This window comes from Trachurus japonicus, chromosome 17, assembly GCF_045865225.1.
Source record: "Trachurus japonicus isolate A0001 chromosome 17, Traja_1.0".
Classification (NCBI taxonomy): domain Eukaryota; kingdom Metazoa; phylum Chordata; class Actinopteri; order Carangiformes; family Carangidae; genus Trachurus; species Trachurus japonicus.
Genome location: NC_140923.1, coordinates 2232211 through 2251239, shown reverse-complemented (window position 1 = coordinate 2251239; position 19029 = coordinate 2232211). Strand labels below are relative to the sequence as shown.

At 41.6% G+C, this 19029-nt stretch overlaps 1 protein-coding gene and 1 long non-coding RNA gene across 7 annotated transcripts in view; one reads left to right on the top strand and one right to left on the bottom strand.

The window, feature by feature from the left end:
- The window catches only part of LOC146969720 (uncharacterized), a 35910-nt gene extending 20236 nt beyond the window's left edge, over positions 1–15674 (bottom strand). The window contains exons 1-2 of one of the 2 annotated variants that reach the window (XR_015038069.1): positions 15592–15674; positions 15244–15423 (exon numbers count right to left, since the gene is read on the bottom strand). This is a non-coding gene — a long non-coding RNA (uncharacterized LOC146969720). Of the gene's footprint in view, positions 1–15243; positions 15444–15591 lie in introns of those variants that run through there. The other variant, XR_015038070.1, reaches the window with a different exon arrangement.
- The window catches only part of LOC146969719 (NACHT, LRR and PYD domains-containing protein 14-like), a 64944-nt gene that overhangs the window by 20334 nt on the left and 25581 nt on the right, over positions 1–19029 (top strand). The gene's annotated exons all lie outside the window — the stretch shown is intronic.

Below are 19029 nucleotides of genomic sequence, written 5' to 3'. Positions count from 1 at the left end.
ATGTAAACATCATTGTGTGGGGCTCCCGAAGAGTCTTTTATTCAGAATTTTGGAAAATTTTCATCAAATAAAAAATTGAAATCACTATCTGGGGAAAGTAAACTTTATTTTTTTAACGTTTAATTCAGTTTTGATGTAATAGTATTTTTGTAATACATTTGTTGCCATATGGCAACAGTAATCAAATATGGAAAATTCCTGGTGCATTCAACGTAATGGAGTCCCATTGACTTACATAGCATGAACCTACGCTGAGACTATGTTTGCATAAAAACATTATATTTTTTTATGTTTTGTGATTAAAGGTAAATTGTAACTGTACTCTATATTGTCTAAATTGACTTGCACTTATATCTTCTGGATAACTGAATGAAATGAAATAAAATGAGTGATTGAATGTACTTCATTGAGACGGGTTCCAGGTTCCAAGTTCTCAGACATTTTAGATAACTGTTGAAATTATACTATGTTTTTACTGTATAAATGTTTGTTTGTTTGTTTTGGTTGAGTATGAGATAGATTTGTTGAGTGTTGCTTTAAATAGAATTAGTTTTTGGTCAAAAATGTTGATTTTATGGGACTTTCCACGATTGCATATTGTTGCCATATGGCAACAATTTACGAACGACCCCCCCTTTAAAAACAATTTAAGATTTTTCTTAATATTTCTGTTATTTAGACTATTTTAAGTAATAAAAAGATGCAAAACATTTTTTACCATGCGTTAGTATTTCATGCAATAGAGGGTTAAATCCGGGGATACTTAATTCACTACATCTGTTACTTTCCTCCACGCCTTTGATTCACCTATCCCAGTCACCACTACTAACTATTTTTTCTGGAATCCATGTCACTCAAAATGACTTGTTTGTGTCATGGCCGCAGGTGAACAGGATGCACCTACCTCCTTATATGGTGGTCAGGATCTCCTTATATGGCGTTTCACAGGCGGAGATCTATGCTAATTGCTGATCACCGGGGGCGTGCTGTTAGTTTACGATGGGTTGGTGTTCATGATCTCACACACAAAATCTGAGTTTCCCGCACCGTTCATGAATCCGGAGTAGAGTTTTAGTAGCGTGGACTTTTATGTGCAAATCTACACACAGATTTACTAACGTTTCATGAATGAGACCCGTTGTTTTCATGTCAGACGAGTGGGGCAGTCTTGTAAATAATGTAAATGATATATTTTGTATCATAGTTATTCTTTTTCTCCTAATAATAATAGTTTTCTGTGTGTTTCGAACAAATATAGTTGAATTTATTTTCCCTTTTTTTTGTTTAGAATGAATATTCTGAAAGCCCAGGTTGTCTTGGAAAAAAAGGACGTCAATGACCTGATTGTGAATTACAGGGCTGAGGTTTTACAAGGATTAATACACAAAAATACCAGGCAAGAGAAATACAGAAGAAAATCCGTGGACTCTGAAGGGTTAAACACGTCACTGCTCTGCTCACCTGATCCTCTGCTGAGGCAGTTGGAATCACCAGCACCACGTCGCCTCTCTTCAGCTCAAGCTCGTCTGAATTTGCAGCTTCAAAGTCATGCATTGTTTCCACCTGTGGGAAGAAAAAAATGCTAAAAAAGTAAGCATGTTCATCACCACTGTTGGGCACATTACTTTGAAAAATGTATTAGTTATAGTTACTAGTTACTTTCCCCAATAAGTAACTGAGATAATACATGATAAAAGTAATGAATTACAAGGAAAGTAACTTGCTTTACTTTTTTTTTTTAATCAAATGCTCAAATATGTCAAATTACTTGGACTTCCCTCCCTAAACGTCTTTGCACACTGAGTCGGTTTTTTTCGCATGCGTTTTTCATATCCGTCATCCAACAAAAAACGTTACGCCCAGGCTCCTTGCACACTGAGTCCATTGCATTTTATTCACATGCGTTTTTATTTTTTGTTCCAAATTTCGGAGAGGGAGAACCGTCACGCAGTGATGCACTTTGTGGTTCTCTCACTTGTCGAGAAATTAACCTGTTCCGAAAACTTTAATGACAGACAAAAGTTCGGGACTCATTGTGTAAACATGATCGACAAAACATGAGGTCGAATTTATTTTTTGACGTGCGGCACTTTCGGACGAAAAAAACGGACTCGGTGTGCAAAGGCCTTAACTCCTGTTTATCTGGAACCAACCAACTCACTCCGTATCCCTCCACGCAGACAGGCTCTGTGACGCGCTGTATCCCTCCGCCTCTTCCACACAGTGGATAGGCGGCGTGATACAGCCTGTCCGCGTGGAGCGATACTGAGCGAGTTGGTTAGAGTTGGACCAGTTGATGAACCGAAAATTATGACGTCCTACACTTAGAGCCCCTGTACGGAGCTTTTAACTGGATACGCAAAAGTCTCTGGTTTCTGCTGATGTGTCTCTGTTACCTACAACAGCAAATGAGCTCATCAGTGTAGTAGGGAGGTTAAGCCCCCAAAATAGGCCTTTGACTTCAAGTCATGATGCAAAGGTCCCCTTTGGCATGGAAGTACCTTAGGGTCATACAAATAAATCTATCCTAAGACACAAGTGAGATCACACTTTGTATCCGAAATAAACACGTTTTTAAAATGCCTTTTTTTAATTGAGAAAACGCATGTTAAAAGCACATTCCATTTAGAATGTCCATATAAACTCATGCAGATCCCCTGATGCCTTCAGCTCCTGGATGTGATCTACAGCTTCTGAGACAACATGCAGCTGCTTGTGTGACAGGATATTGGGTTTTATTAATGTAAAAACAGTAGTAAAACTATACTGATACTGATTTGTTGAACATCAGACAGAGTGCAACAAATATAGCCTACAAGTAGTTAAATAATAATATGTCATTCATATCACAGTGGTGGCAGGAAAGACCAATTAGTCAAATATTGTGTTGGTCAAAATATAGGCCTACCTATAACTAGTTACTGCTTGTGTATGTTGATGTAAAAAAGTTGAATTTACATGTATGACCCATTCTGGGTCATATTAGAAGTCAACTTAAAGTCAAAGGAAACATGTTTTTACTGTTCTCAAATGTAAATAATGGGTCACATTGGACCCTGTACATTATTTAAGGCTTATATAACCTGATACTGAAAACATTTTACATTGTGCTCCTAAAGTAAACTAACAAATTTTAGTCTAGAGCGCCCTTAGTAAGCAATGTTCAGCTTTTATGTACATATAGGGAAGTTTAGGTTTGCAGCTCCCACATAAAGCATATGATTAGGACTGACTTATTTCACCTGTGCAGTATAGCTGGCTAAGATCCTCTCTTAGAGTAATGCTGAGAAACTGGTAAGCTTCATTATTTTGGTAGATTTTTACTTTTGTGAATGCTTGTTAATGCTCATCTTATCTATCTCATGATGTTACAGTATCTTTATTTCTTATTTCAAATTAGCCATAATGCAATGTCATGACTGGACTTTAGGCTTCTTATGCGAGTCCGCCCTACAGATTAAAAGCATTAGATCCCTGTTCATCATTCAAACTGAGAAACAATCCTGAAATATTGCAGTCATATTACAAATAAGCTGTAGATCACATCCAGGAGCTGAAAACATTGTAGTTTATATGGGCATTCTAAATGGAATGTGCTTTTAGCATGCGTTTTCTCAATTAAAAAAAGGCATTTTAAAAACGTGTTTATTTCGGATACAAAGTGTGATCTCACTTGTGTCTTAGGATAGATTTATTTGTATGACCCTAAGGTACTTCCATGCCAAAGGAAACCTTTGCATCATGACTTGAAGTCAAAAGTCGCTTAACCTCCCTACTAGTGTGAAGATATGCTATTTCTAAGTGGTCTAATTCTAGACCTCTGGAAGGCATGGTCCGGTCGGACCACTGACCAAACCAGACCAATAGATACATTACGCTGCTAAAAAAAAAAAAAAAATGCAAGTCCCGTCTTCTTTCCGACGTTTCCAATAAAAATCTACACGCGCCGGCCAGACAAATGTCTTCATGACAGTGGGAAATGCAGTTTTCATTCCGCCACTTTCGTCCACATGGGGCAGCCAAAATCAACACTAAATTAAAAGTCTGTACAGGGGCTTTAAGTGGGTGTATTATTTTCTGATGGACTTCTTGAGTCAAGTAATGTTGCAACGGTAACTCCGTTGTAACGGGGGAAACAGTAACTTTTTTGATTACTCGTTAATGAAAAAAGTAACGCCGTTATTCCCATCACTGTTCATCACTCATATCAAAACCCACACAAGTGCAAGTACTGAAAAAGTGAGCAGTTAGCTAGCAGGTGGAGGAAGTCCTACCTTATAGAGCAGCCATTCTCAACCTTGGGGTCCCGACCCCAGTTGGGGTCGCGAGATGATTTCTGGGGGTCGCCAAATCATTTTGGAAAAATATAAATATGCAAAATTAATTAATTAATTAATGTAGCGTCCGACCGGACGTTAAAAGGACGACGAGCGACTCTCAAACATGCATTGTATTACTCAAAACCAGTTACTGTCGGCCGTAACTACACCAAAACAATAACAACGAACCTGTCCACTTGTCTCATGTCTGCCCTTCTCATTTCACACAGACACCGCTCTCTCTCTCCTGCCCCTCACCTCACCTCATCACCACATAGGGCCATGCGTTCACAGACAGTCTGAAATCGCAGAACTTAAACTTAATCATTAGGCTACTTAAACATTATAACAGTAAAGGTCGTTACAGAGAGTTGTTTTAGTTGTTTTTTTTCGCTTCATTGTTTGTCCAAAATTCATTGTATCAAGCGGTATGGTTCTGGTCTGTGCGCGTGAGATTCTGGTAAAAACAGGTTGGAGACACCTTAACTTTGAAAAAAAGTCTCAAATATCGCAAAAACATTTTTACGCTCTCATGAGGTGGTTTTCCAGACGTTATCGATATAAACGTGTATCGTAAAAGTACTATTGAAACACTTATTTACATTTACACGTCAGTTGAGTTGTGTGTGTCCAACTGTGTTGACTGGAGGGGATAAATGAATGACATGTTTCTTGGCATGCATTGCTGACCTGGGCATTGTTTCTTAATAAATTAGAAACATTTTTCTTATCATTCCCCTTTTCCGTGCATGGTTGAAGGAGATTGGCTTGCATCCACGCTCCACTCGCTCCTGCGCCGACAGGTCCTCGCATGTCACATAAACCAGCCCGGGTGTGTGGACACCGCATCAACTCGCCACCCGCATCTATTTAAACTCCGTCACTTTGTTTTGTTCTTTTGCCCTGATGAAAACCTCCAGGTCGAAACATTGGCCATGGAGACAAAACTACAGCAGCCAATAGATTTTTTCAGCGCAGGGATCAAGAACTAAAAAGGCAAAAAAAAAAAAACCCACCGCGGACAGCGCTGCGCTTTATCCATCATGCGTTCACACTGGCATGTGTGTGTGTGTGTGTGTGTGTGTGTGTGTGTGTGTGCGTGTGTGTGTGTGTGTATTTGTGTGTGTGTGTGTGTGTGTGTGTGTGGCGGGGGGGGGGGGCCCACACAGCTCTTCAGTGCCCACACAGCTCTGTCCAATCAGTGGAAGGCAGTCGGCTGACATCACGTTTTAGTATCGCTTCGGCTCGCTTGGAACCAGGGCCGAGGAGGTACTAAAAATGGTACCTGGTACCAGGTACTAGGGCTAGTGGGAAAGCAAAAAAAGCGGGCCGTGCCGTGCCAGTGGAAAAGCGCCAAATGTAAGTAAATAAAACTATTGCAGGGCCCAGTGCAGCGTGATCTGAGCTCCGGCCTCCGAGTCCAGGAAGAAGAGCTGGGCCACGGGTTTGATGAAAACCCTCTGAACCTGTGAGACGGAGACGGAGGCAACATGAACAGCAGTGATGACACCACCTGTCCTCACCTGACATCAGTCATGTGACACAGACTCCACCAGTACCTCTAACTTAAAAAAACAACATGTGACACTTCACATGTGCAAAGGTTTTGTTCACATTACTGCACTGGATGAAAAGCTGTATAACATGTGATGACAGTTGGTTCTTTGATGTGTGTGTGAAGTGTCTGAAAACAGCTCAGTTCTGACTTTGTGGTCAGGGCAAGCAAGGCAAGCGCTACTTTACTTGTAAAAGAAAGAAAAAACAAACAAATACTACCTAAGTGGAAGCAGTATCTCTCCTTACATCTGATTTAAACTGCCATCTGTCTCATATGGGATCAATATTGCAGCTTGTAAATGCTGCCCCCTGTTGACCGTGGAGCGCTACTGTCTTGGGAAGCTGGCTTGACCAGAGCTTGACTACCAGCCCATTGCTCCTCGTCACTTCTGTTGTTTATGTGGGTGTGACCGTGTCTCGTTGACAAAGACAGGATCTGATCTCAGTTCAGCTCCAGTGTCAGGATGGTCGGTGAATACTGTTGGACAGAGATACAAGAGATAAACGGCTGTGAATGGAGGCAAACTAACAGCATATTTCCACTGCCTACAGTAAGTCCTGTCTGAAGATAAAACACTATTTAAGTGTACGCTCTATATAAATTTTTTACAGTGTGTTTTTAACAAGTAGAAAAAAACTGTGTCTGGCACTAACCAACTCTGCTCGGATGTTGTATCCCTAAAGAAAGGGAGATGTAAATTAAGAAACTGGACACAGTGTTCAATCTCTTCGCAAGATTCTTCAAGAGTCAAAATTATTTAAATGTTTACATTCGTTCTAATACATTTCTATCAATATCAAATACAAAATATCGTAACATACACTTGTATTGTAAACAGGTAATACAGGTGAGTATATGTGAAAAGTCTCAATTTATCACTTCCTAATGAACTGTAAATAAACAGAAAACATTGTCTACATCATCAATAGTTGTTTATTCCTGTTCTTTCCTCACCACCATTCCTCTTATGCCGCTCTCTGCAGGCCACTGATGACCAATTTAGTTCCACCAATCAGAGCGCTTCTCCCTATGTCACGTTGTTCAAGGTTGGACAACCCTGGGATGAAACCCTATGAGATAGGCAGACAGCAATTTTTTCGGCAAAAACTACTTCATTTTTCAATATGGCTAAAATGTGTGTCTGAGGTACCTGCAATAGCGACGCACGATATCCGGAACGTATTCCCGGAATCATTTGTATCCCATTCCCCAAACCCAAGACATCAATAAACTAATGTATATTAGGGATGTGCACGGTTACCCGAGTACCCGGGTACCCGAGTAGGCAATCTGCTACTCGGTTATGAATTTATTATCCGGTTAACCTAGGATTAAAAAAACGGCACGTTAGAGCGCAGTCTAGTGTCAGATCAAACTACATCATCATGCCATGGTTCGGCTTTTTGTCGTGTTAAACAGTTTCGGATCAAGCAACGTGATTTTCTGCTGTGTAAAAGTGTTTTTGGATCGAGCCTCGGACTTTCAAACCTTTTACAATAATCTGTGGTGGTTCCCTTGGCGTAAACCGTCGGGAGGGAGACGACAGGAACATCAAGTCTGTTAGAAAATATGCTTGTTTACAAACATTCTGAAACCTTCCCAGTTATTTCCTGAGACGATGCGAGGCAGAGAGGACCGAAGGCACCAAAATGCAGTCTGGACTAATAAATAAGCACCGCTAATGATAAAAAAAAAAAAAAGAAAGAAAAAAAAGTTTTCTCCTCCGAGGCAGCCGCTCAGCGCACATGCAGCGCATTTATTCCCCGACTGACACAGCGTCGTCAGACTAAATATCAGGTGGATAATAAGAGTAGAGACTGGAGTTTAAGATGCACATATGGGGCAGATGTGCATCTTAAACTCCATCTCTACTCTTATTATCCACCTGATATTTAGTCTGACGACGCTGTGTGTCAGTTATGCGACTGTCTGACGGACAGAGAGCATTTATGCACCGGCTGCGCTCTGTCCGTCAGACATGACGTCATTTTATTTTTTATTACAGTATTCGGTTACCCGGGTACGACAAGGTTAGGATACTCGATTAGAAAATTATTCGAAATGCCCATCCCTAATGTATATATTACTTTAACCTTCAAAGTTATCTAGCAAACGTAATGTTACCGTTGCTAATGTCTTTTGAACTTCGTGAAGTTTTACGAGGAGAAACAGGAGATTGGCGGAGATTAAGCGTTAGCTTGTAGCTAACATTATCTAGCGCCGTTACTAGCTAGTGAGTGACCAAAACAATGATTTTTCCCCACTTTTCGTTAGTCATGTAATGCCCGTGCAATCGCTCTTTAGCCACGTCCTGTCTAAGTTAATTCAAAATTTCCTTACAAAAATTTAAATCTGCGTCATTTTCAATGGTTTCCAATAGGAGTTAACCCTTCCGTGACCACTGTTTGTCCTACCTAGCAACAGTAACCGTGGAGAGCGGGACTTGACAAAGGGTCAACTATGGCAGCATCCATGACTCTCGGCGCCTTAGCTAACGTTAGGCAGCGGGTGACTCTGCAGCTACGAGACACGTTAGCTTCAGTCACGTCGCTAGCATCACAATGATCATCATCACAAACATTATTTGTCCACTCACCTCAGTCTGCAGTGGAGTCTCTGGCAGCAGGTGCAGCTGCCGTGATGTCGCTGCTGCTGTCGCCACCGTTTGGCGCCGCGCGGCTTTTCACTCTTACAACTGGTGCTGCAATATTTACTAACGTCACTTAGCTGCCGTTCGTATCACTCAGCGGGTTTCCAAGGCAACGACTCCAGCCGCTCGTCACACTCTTGGCTTGTGAGCGTTCGGTTTTGTGATTCAGTGTGATAATTAGTGTGTGTTAGTGTGTATTATGTGTGTTAGTGTGTATTACGTAGTGTGTATTAGTGTAGGAGCTGTCAGTGTGTGTTAGTGTGTATTATGTGTGTTAGTGTGTATTACGTAGTGTGTATTAGTGTAGGAGCTGTCAGTGTGTGTTAGTGTGTATTTATGTGTGTCAGTGTGTATTAGTGTAGGGACTGTAAGTGTGTGTTAGTGTGTATTAGTGTGTTAGTGTGTATTACTGTTAGTGTCTATTAGTGTGTCAGTGTGTGTCAGTGTGTATTAGTGTGTTAGTGTGTATTACTGTTAGTGTGTATTAGTGTGTCAGTGTGTGTCAGTATGTGTTAGTGTGTATTAGTGTGTTAGTGTGTCAGTGTGTGTTAGTGTGTATTAGTGTGTGTCAGTGTGTGTGTTAGTGTAGGAGTTGTTAGTGTGTATTTTGTGTATTAGTGTCTTAGTGTGTATTATTGTGTATTAGTGTGTTAGTGTATATTAGTGTGTTAGTGTGTATAAGTGTGTGTTAGTGTGTATTAGTGTAGGAGCTGTTGTTAGTGTGTGTTAATGTGTGTTAGTGTGTGTTAGTGTGCGTTAGTGTGTGTTAGTGTAGGAGCTGTTAGTGTGTATTAGTGTGTGTTACTGTGTCAGTGTGTATTAGTGTATTATTGTGTGTTAGTGAGTTAGTGTGTTAGTGTGTATTATTGTGTATTAGTGTGTTAGTGTGTATTAGTGTGTTACTGTGTCAGTGTGTATTATTGTGTATTAGTGTGTTAGTGTGTCAGTGTGTATTATTGTGTATTAGTGTGTTAGTGTGTGTTACTGTGTCAGTGTGTCTTAGTGTATTATTGTGTTAGTGTGTATTAGTGTGTATTATTGTGTATCAGTGTGTTATTGTGTGTCAGTGTGTATTATTATTATTATTGTAATAGCTGGTGTTTGAATATGTTGAATAAATGTCTAATGATAACACATGGTTATGATAATATGAGTGGTTGGGGTCTGGCCCCACGTCACAGAAAAACTAGTTTTCTGGGGGAAACCCTGACTTTCATATTGTATTATTTCATTAATTTGTGTTTCATTACAGTAACAATTTTAAAACAATTGTTACAAAAACATGTTTCATGGTTTTTTTTTATTTGCTCCGAGAATATGAGGTAAAACCACAGTCGAAATAGATGCAGCCAAAATAATCGTGACTAATCGACTTATCGAAAAAATAATACATACATGAGCCAACCAAAATAATGGTTAGTTGCAGCCCTAATCCTGATAATTATCCACCCAGATAAAGAGATTAATTTACCAGGGTATATACAGGAATCTTGAAGTTAATTCTAATACCTTTTGAAGACATTTTCAAGAGCTTCTCAATATTTATATACACCTCACCGCCACTTCAAGCTGTAACCATTTACATCAGTGACACTTTTAACGTAACATGCAGTTTTAATTTGTGATATGGTAGACCACTATGATGCTACATAATTCAAAATAGGCTGGGATAAGGCAAAGTTTATAAAAAAAAAAAACATTGCTCCACTCTCAAAAAACAAAAACAACAATCTTATATTCTTTTTTTATGTACTGCTTCATCTTTGTTTTTTCATAAAATGAATAAATTCACACACTTTTACAATGTTGTTTAAGGGCTCTTGGACAGCGAATTCAGAAAAAATACCTTCAAAATTTAAGACTTTATAAAGTCGTGAAAATACTTTTTCCTGTAATACTTTTTAAGGGTCTTAATTTTCCCCAAATTGATTTATCACCTTTTAATACTTTTCAAGACCCCGCGGATACCCTGTTTACACACAGACGGCAACTGCTACCGTGTAAACTGTTGACAGAGTTTGACCTCGATACCAGTCGTCGCTCCATCCCTACTAGTCCTGAACGCTACCTGCTGCACCAGCTGAGACCTTGAACCCTGCACTGGAGAAAACAACTATCTGGGGGAAACCCTGACTTTCATATTGTATTATTTCATTAATTTGTGTTTCATTACAGTAACAATTTTAAAACAATTGTTACAAAAACATGTTTCATGGTTTTTTTTTATTTGCTCCGAGAATATGAGGTAAAACCAGGTTTTACCAGATAAAGAGATTAATTTACACACAGACGGTGAACTGCTACCGTGTAAACTGTTGACAGAGTTTGACCTCGATACCAGTCGTCGCTCCATCCCTACTAGTCCTGAACGCTACCTGCTGCACCAGCTGAGACCTCGGAGGCTGCACTGGAGCTTCAGGTCCAGGAGGAGCTGCAGCTGTGTGGGATCAGCTGGGTGGAGGCTGCACTGGAGAAATAAATAAGTAAAAAACAAGCACACAAACAAACAACGCAAACTCCCTCAACAGTCCTACATTTGTCCTATATTTATTTATTTATTCTATTTTATTTAACCACCCCCATCTTCCCTCCTGTACAAATCAAACATCTGTTGTTTCAACTTTCTTTTAAACTCACTCAGGCTTTTACTATTTCTAATGTTTTCAGCCAAAATATTCCACACAGTTGACTGTTTTGTTCACTCCAATGTAAATATATCTGCTGTGCATATGTTGCACTAACTTGTTGGGTGAAAGAAAGAAAAAAATCAACAACAGTAGGCTATGTGTATATCTGCAAATGTTTCTGTGCATGTGAACAATCTGAAGAATTCTCTACAATTTGAACTATGTTAGTGTCATGGCAAAGCTACTAGAGATGAGAGTGCTTTTCATTCTGCCCAACAGTTTGTAGCTGGTTAGTTAAAAATCCAGTAATATGAGTGAAGTGTGTGCTGCTTGGTGCAACAGTTTGATTTTGGTAATGCTATATATAGTTTTGGTTGCAGAGCTTCATTTTGCAGGATATATGAGGTCATTTGCAGTTTGGGTGTGTGAGTTTGATGAATACTAGTTTGCAAAATTGTGTTTTAGCAATTGGGAAAAAAAAACTCTCACACTGAAACACACCTGTGGAAGCAGCACAGTCAGCACACACACACACACACACACACACACACATGCACACGCACATGCACACGCACACACTTACCCGCGATTATGCTAATGAGGAACGTCGTCATATTTAACTGATGTCACGTCCGTTTCTGACAATAAAACTCGGCGGTAAAACTCAGTAAAAGTTCATAAAGCTCCGTTGTTCCGTGAACTCGCGGTTTGATGCAGAATAAATGAGGGTTAAAGTGCTGCTAGCTCAGCAGCTACAGAGAGAGCATCACAACAGCAGCAGTTTGGACCCACCACACTGACTGTTGCTGTGTTTCACTCATTAAGCTCCCCGCGCTGCAGCAGCTGAACCGGAACTATGGAAACTCCTCTTCAGGAATATTTACACGATGCACAGAGACGTGAACTTTTATGATAAAGTGTTACTGTGGAATATTGTGTTCAGGTTTTGAGAATGAAATTAAAGAAACACTGTTGGGATGTTACAACACTGCAGTTCTCCCCATGGACCAGCTGAGGGCAGACCGCCACAATAAAAGAACTTCCTGTACCACAATAAAAGTAGTTCATCATATGGAATAACTTATTATTATTAATAACCTTAACTGGAAAGAGATCTGGAACTTACCTGCTAGATATATAATTAATAGAAGTATCTTTTAAAATAATTCACAAAATGTACCCATCTAAAGTTTTACTTTTATTTTTACAACGATTAAAAAAGATATACCGGTAGATTTAAACTGCTTTCTCTGTAGAACACTCTGAAGATATTTTTCATTTGTATTTGTCTTTCCAAAATTATGGGAAGATATTTGCATCCTGATTTCTTTTTTGATTGAACCTGTTTTTCTCCTGTGGTTTGAACATACTGTATATTGTTTGGCTTCACTGAGAATCCATCTGCAAAAGAAAAACAATATTATATCATCAATCTTATTATACAGTTAGCCAAATGGCATATTCATAAATGTCGTTACACTCATCCAAAACCACTCTTTATTATTTTTGAAAATGAAGCCAAACAATATATTAAGTCTCTTAAAAAAATCCATCAACATGAAAGCTATAAAAACATTGAATTTATGTAAACTTTACAATGTTTTAGTATGAAAGCTTGTCTCCCCCTGGTGGTGTTTTGTTGGTGTATTGATTTGTATAGCACCAAGTTGACTTAATAAAGTCAAGTCAAGTAGTTCATGTCACAAATAAAAGTATTTCCTGTTGTTTGTGTCACAATAAAAGTTTTTCCTGTAGTCTGTGTCACAATAAAAGTTTTTCCTGTAGTCTGTGTCACAATAAAAGTGATGAGGTGGTAGAAGTTGAAACCATATTACTTCCACTCCCACTGTTCCTGGATCCTCTCTGACCTTCTCTAAACATTATACCCGTCATTAGTAAGGTGTTCTTTACTGTAGTATTCAAATGTGTTTCTGATGTGAAAATCCCACTCTAGAATAGTTTCTAAAATATACTGTATTTTATTTTTTAAACATTATATGTACATTTAGATGAGCTATTCTTAATCCTTTAAAGCTGCTGCTGCCGCTGCTGCTGCTGCTGCTGTGTCTTTAAATCTACCACTCCTAGATCTAAACTCACTGTTTATACCTGGTGTCAGGTTTCATCTGTCCATACAGGTACTGACAGGTCGTTGTACTGCACCATGTGACTTCCTGTCTCTTTGTCACAATGAACTTCAAACTGTAAAACACCCTCACTGAGTCAGGTGATTTCCTGTAAACGCAGAGAAGGAAGTGAAAGTAAAAAAGCTTGAACGCCATTTTAGAATCAACAGAGCAGAAGGAGAGAAACTGAAGTTTCAGACAAGTGAGTTTTAACACAACATTATTATTATTATCATTATCGTTGTTGTTGTTGTTGAAGCATCAGAGAGTGAGTCTGTCTGTGTGGACTGAGGAGGGAAGAAGAGTCAGACGTAGTCCTACAGACGTCAGCACATTGTCTCAGTTTCACCTCGACACGACTTCTTCTAACTCAGAACAAACATCGACTTGAACTAAACGATGGTCTGAGAAAACTTTAGAGGTCAAAGGTCATTATAGTTGTCATGAGACTGAACTTAGTGTCTTGATTCTGTGTGTGTGTGTGTGTGTGTGTGTGTGTGTGTGTGTGTGTGTGTGTGTCAGGTTTCGTCTCTCCATACAGGTGTACTACCAGGGGTTCCCCAGCAGGTGGCGCCATCCTGCTGTATAAAGAGACTTCCTCTCTCTGCCACTACACACTTAGTAAAACTGAACAATGAGCAGAGGGAGAAGAAGAAAGTGAAACAGTTCAGAAACTATTTCAGAATGAACGGAGCAGAAGGAGGAGTGTCTGAGACAAGTAAGTGTTAACACAACTTTATTATTATTATTATAATTATTATTGTTTCACCTCGACACAACTTCTTCAGATTCAGAACAAACATCGACCTGAACTCAAGTCAGTGTTTGTTCTGAATCAAACTTTAGAGGTCAAAGGTCAAAGGTCGTGGTGACTGGATAAACATGGATTTAATGTGAAAGGAGGTCAACAACTGTAATATAGTGATGATAGTTTGTCCTCAGTGTATCTGGGTGTGACAGGTGATCAGACTGTGTGTGTTTCTGGTTTCCCTCTCAGACTGACTGAAGTCCTGAAGATGAGTGTTAATGTGGAGGAAGAGGAGGACGGACCAGAGTCTCCAGGATCCATCTGTCTGTCCATGAAGAGGGACCGGTCCAAAGGAGATCCTCCAGACTACAGTCCTGGACCTGGACCTCCAGACTCACAGTAAGAGACCTGATACAAACCTGAAGAGCAGACATGTGTGTGCTCCTGTTGTCTTGTCTTCATGTGTCTCTTCCCTGGGCTGTAGGGGGACGACTGGTCTCCAGGTAGATCCAGATGTTGAGCAGTGTCAGTGTGTATTCTTATAGCTTGTCTTTCTCATACATCAGACAAGAGATTCGTTTCATACCATGACATGTTCCAACGGTTAAACAGCAGCTGAAAAGACACGTCTCACCAACACCTAGTGACACTTCTGAAAAAGGCAGAAACACCATCAAGACATACATAGGTATGAAAAGAATCTCTTGTCTGATATATTATTAGAAAACAATGACATTCCATGTAAAACCAGATGTTCAGCAGCAGTGAGCCCCCCCACATAGTCAGAATGGTACAATCTTTTTGTCAGAACCACATTTTGCAACAATTCGACAGCAGATTGGCAGTTGAATCAACAACTATTCGGGGTCAGCCTTAGTGTGATCCTGTGTAGAGCTGATGTGAGACAGATGTTCAGCAGCTGGACACTGGACACAGTTAATGACCGACTCTCCACTGTTGTCTCTGATGCTGCTGTGTTGCTTCCATCCTTCACTACAGTGTGTGGTGCTGGAGACTTCCCACAATGCATCTGTGATCAGAGAACTGATCAGTGATCAATGTGATGTGAATAAAAACATGTTTGTGTTTGCAGACTGAGAGCAGAGTCTCCAGGATCCATCTGTCAGTCCATGAAGAGTGACCGATCCAGAGAAGAACCTCTTTGGTTCAGACCTGGACCTGGACCTGGACCTGGACCTGGACCTGGACCTGGACCTGGATCCATCTGTCAGTCCATGAAGAGTGACCGGTCCATAGAACAACCTCTTTGGTTCAGACCTGGACCTGGACCTGCACCTGGACCTGGACCTGGATCCATCTGTCAGTCCATGGGGAGTGACCGGTCCATAGAACAACCTCTTTGGTTCAGACCTGGACCTGGACCTGGACCTGGACCTGGATCCATCTGTCAGTCCATGAGGAGTGACCAGTCCATGGAACAACCTTGGTGGTTCAGATCTGGACCTGGATCCATCTGTCAGTCCATGAGGAGTGACCAGTCCATGGAACAACCTTGGTGGTTCAGATCTGGACCTGGACCTGGACCTGGACCTGGACCTGGACCTGGACCTGGATCCATCTGTCAGTCCATGGGGAGTGACCGGTCCATAGAACAACCTCTTTGGTTCAGAACTGGACCTGGACCTTCAGAGTCACAGTAAGAGACGGTTTCTACTGTAAACTGAGCTGAAGATGATTCAGTCATTAGACTCATGTGAAGGAAACAGAGAGAAACCAGGAACCAGATCCATCACACAGAAACAGACACACAGACACACAGACACACACACACACACACACACACACACACACACACACACACCATCAGACTGATTCAAATTCAGAATATCTTTATTTATCGCCGGAGGGATTTTTTTTACATACACCTGAATGGTATAGTAAGAGAAATCTGCACAAAGTGAGTTATACAAAGATACATAAAATATTGTTACTAAAAAATAAAAGCAGAATAAAATCAGATAGAACAGACAGCTGGTAGCAACAGGCAGGAATGATTTCCTGAGTCTCTCTGTAGTGCGGTGTGGGTATATCAGTCTATTGCTGAAGGAGCTGCTGTGGCTGATCAGTACGTTGTGGAGAGGGTCTGCAGGAGAGTCTTCCAGACCGTGGACAGTCTTCTCCTCTCCAACACTTCTGTCAGATGAAGCACAGCGTCCTCATGTTCCTGTGTCTTCAGCCTCAGTCAGTGGACGTTGCTGCAGCAACAGCAGCCAGTGGAGCTGTGACTGTGACATGTTGTTGATCCAGAAATGTCTTGACAGGAGGAAGAGGAGTGGTGTCTCTGTGGACCAGCAGCTGTCCTGCTGTGGTCTCTGTCAGGACGTCCTGAAGGATCCAGTCTCCACCAGCTGTGGACACTGGTTCTGCAGACAGTGCTTCACCTCAGACTGGGACCAGTCTGGTTCTTCAGGACCCCCCTCCTGTCCCCAGTGTGGAAAAAGACCTAGAACCAGAGGTGAGCTGCAGACAGCCAATCAGAGCAGCTGTGGACAAAGTGAAACTGAACATCTGTCTGCTGATGTGGTCATTTGTTGTTTTCTCCAGAGTCCTTGTTCCATCACACAGCACTGACATTTCAGATGATGATTCAAACCTTCTCTTTGTTGTCTGTAGTTTTTCTGTAGCTGATGAAAATAATCTGATCAGATTGTCAGACTCTCTGTCTTCAGTCTGACTCTGTCTCTTCTCTCTCAGCAGATGGTGGTCTGCAGGAGGTTTTAGATCAACATAAGATCAGTCTGAGGAGCAGATGTGAACGAGTGACTGAAGGAACTGAGGGAACAGGAAGTGGAACAAGAAGTGGAACCCTCCTCAACAGGATCTACACTGAGCTCTACATCACAGAGGGACAGAGTGAAGAGGTTAATACCCAACATGAGGTGAGACAGCTGGAGACAACGTCCAAGAAGAAGACCCTCCATGACACTCCAATCAGGTGCAACGACATCTTTAAAGACTTACCTGTCCAACAGAGAGATGATGTCTCTACGCTCTCACCTGTCCAACAGAGAGAGGACGTCTCTACGGTCTCACCTGTCCAACAGAGAGAGGACGTCTTTACGGTCTCACCCGTCCACCAGAGAGAGGACGTCTCTATGGTCTCACCTGTCCAACAGAGAGAGGACGTCTCTACGGTCTCACCTGTCCAACAGAGAGAGGACATCTCTACGGTCTCACCTGTCCAACAGAGACCCATCAGAGTGGTTCTGACCAACGGCGTCGCTGGCGTTGGAAAAACCTTCTCTGTGCAGAAGTTCACTCTGGACTGGGCCGAGGGCTTGGAGAACCAAGATGTCAGTCTGCTGGTTCTGCTTTCGTTCAGGGAGCTGAACCTGATCAGAGATCAGCGGTTGAGTCTTCTCAGGCTGCTCCATGTTTTCCATCCAACATTACAGAAGGTCACAGCAGAGCAGCTGGCTGTCTGTAAACTTCTCTTCATCTTTGACGGCCTGGATGAAAGCCGACTGTCACTGGACTTCAACAACAGGGAGGTTGTGTCTGATGTCACACAGACGTCATCAGTCAACGTGCTGCTGACAAACCTCATCCGGGGGAATCTGCTTCCCTCAGCTCTGGTCTGGATCACCTCCAGACCTGCAGCGGCCAATCAGATCCCTCCTACATGTGTCGACAGGGTAACAGAGGTCCGAGGCTTCACTGACGCCCAGATGGAGGAGTACTTCAGGAGGAGGTCCAGTGATGAAGATCTGTCCAGAAGAATCATCTCACACATCCAGACGTCCAGGACCCTCCACATCATGTGTCAAGTCCCAGTCTTCTGCTGGATCAGTGCTACAGTTCTGGAGCACATGTTGACCACAGACCAGAGAGGAGAGCTGCCCAAGACCACGACGGACCTGTTCTCACACTTCCTGCTGGTCCAGACAAAGAGGAAGAAGAACAAGTACGGTGAAGGACATGAGACGAGTCCACAGGAGCTGACGGAGGCCGACAGGGAAGTTCTTCTGAAGCTGGGGAGGCTGGCGTTTGAACAGCTGGAGGAAGGAAACATCATGTTCTACCAAGAAGACCTGGAGCAGTGTGGTCTGGATGTCACAGAGGCCTTGGTGAACTCAGGACTCTGTACTGAGATCTTCAAAAGAGAGAGTGTGATCTTCCAGAAAACAGTCTACTGCTTTGTTCATCTGAGTGTTCAGGAGTTTCTGGCTGCAGTCTACATGTTCCACTGTTTCACCAACAGGAACACACAGGTCCTCAAGAACTTCCTGGGAAAAGACTACGAAGAGAAAGAGAAGACCACAGTGCCTTCCTCTGATGGATTCAATGCGAGTACTAATGCCCGAATCAATAACAGTCATCCATTGACCAACAACAGTCATCTGTTGATTGATAACAGTCATCCATCAGTCTTCAACAGTGATCCATGGATCAATAACAGTCATCCATTGACCAACAACAGTCATCAGCGGATCAACAACAGTCATCCATCAGTCTTTAACAGTGATCCTTCTGTCAATAACAGTCATCCATCGATCAAAAACAGTGAACATTGGATCAATAACAGTCATCCATTGACCAACAACAGTCATCTGTTGATTGATAACAGTCATCAGTGGATCAATAACAGTTATCCATCAGTCTTTAACAGTTATCCTTCTATCAACAACAGTCATTCATCAGTCTTCAACAGTGATCCTTGGATCAATAACAGTCATCCATTGACCAACAACAGTCATCTGTTGATTGATAACAGTCATCAGCGGATCAATAACAGTCATCCATCAGTCTTCAACAGTGATCCATGGATCAATAACAGTCCTTCACCACCAAATGACTTCCTGCAGAGCGCCATGCAGAAATCCCTCAAAAATAAAAACGGTCACCTGGACCTGTTTGTTCGCTTCCTTCATGGCCTCTCTCTGGAGTCCAACCAGAGGCTGTTAGGAGGTCTGCTGGGTCAGACAGACAACAGTCCAGAAACCATCCAGACAACCATCAACAACCTCAAGGAGATGAAGA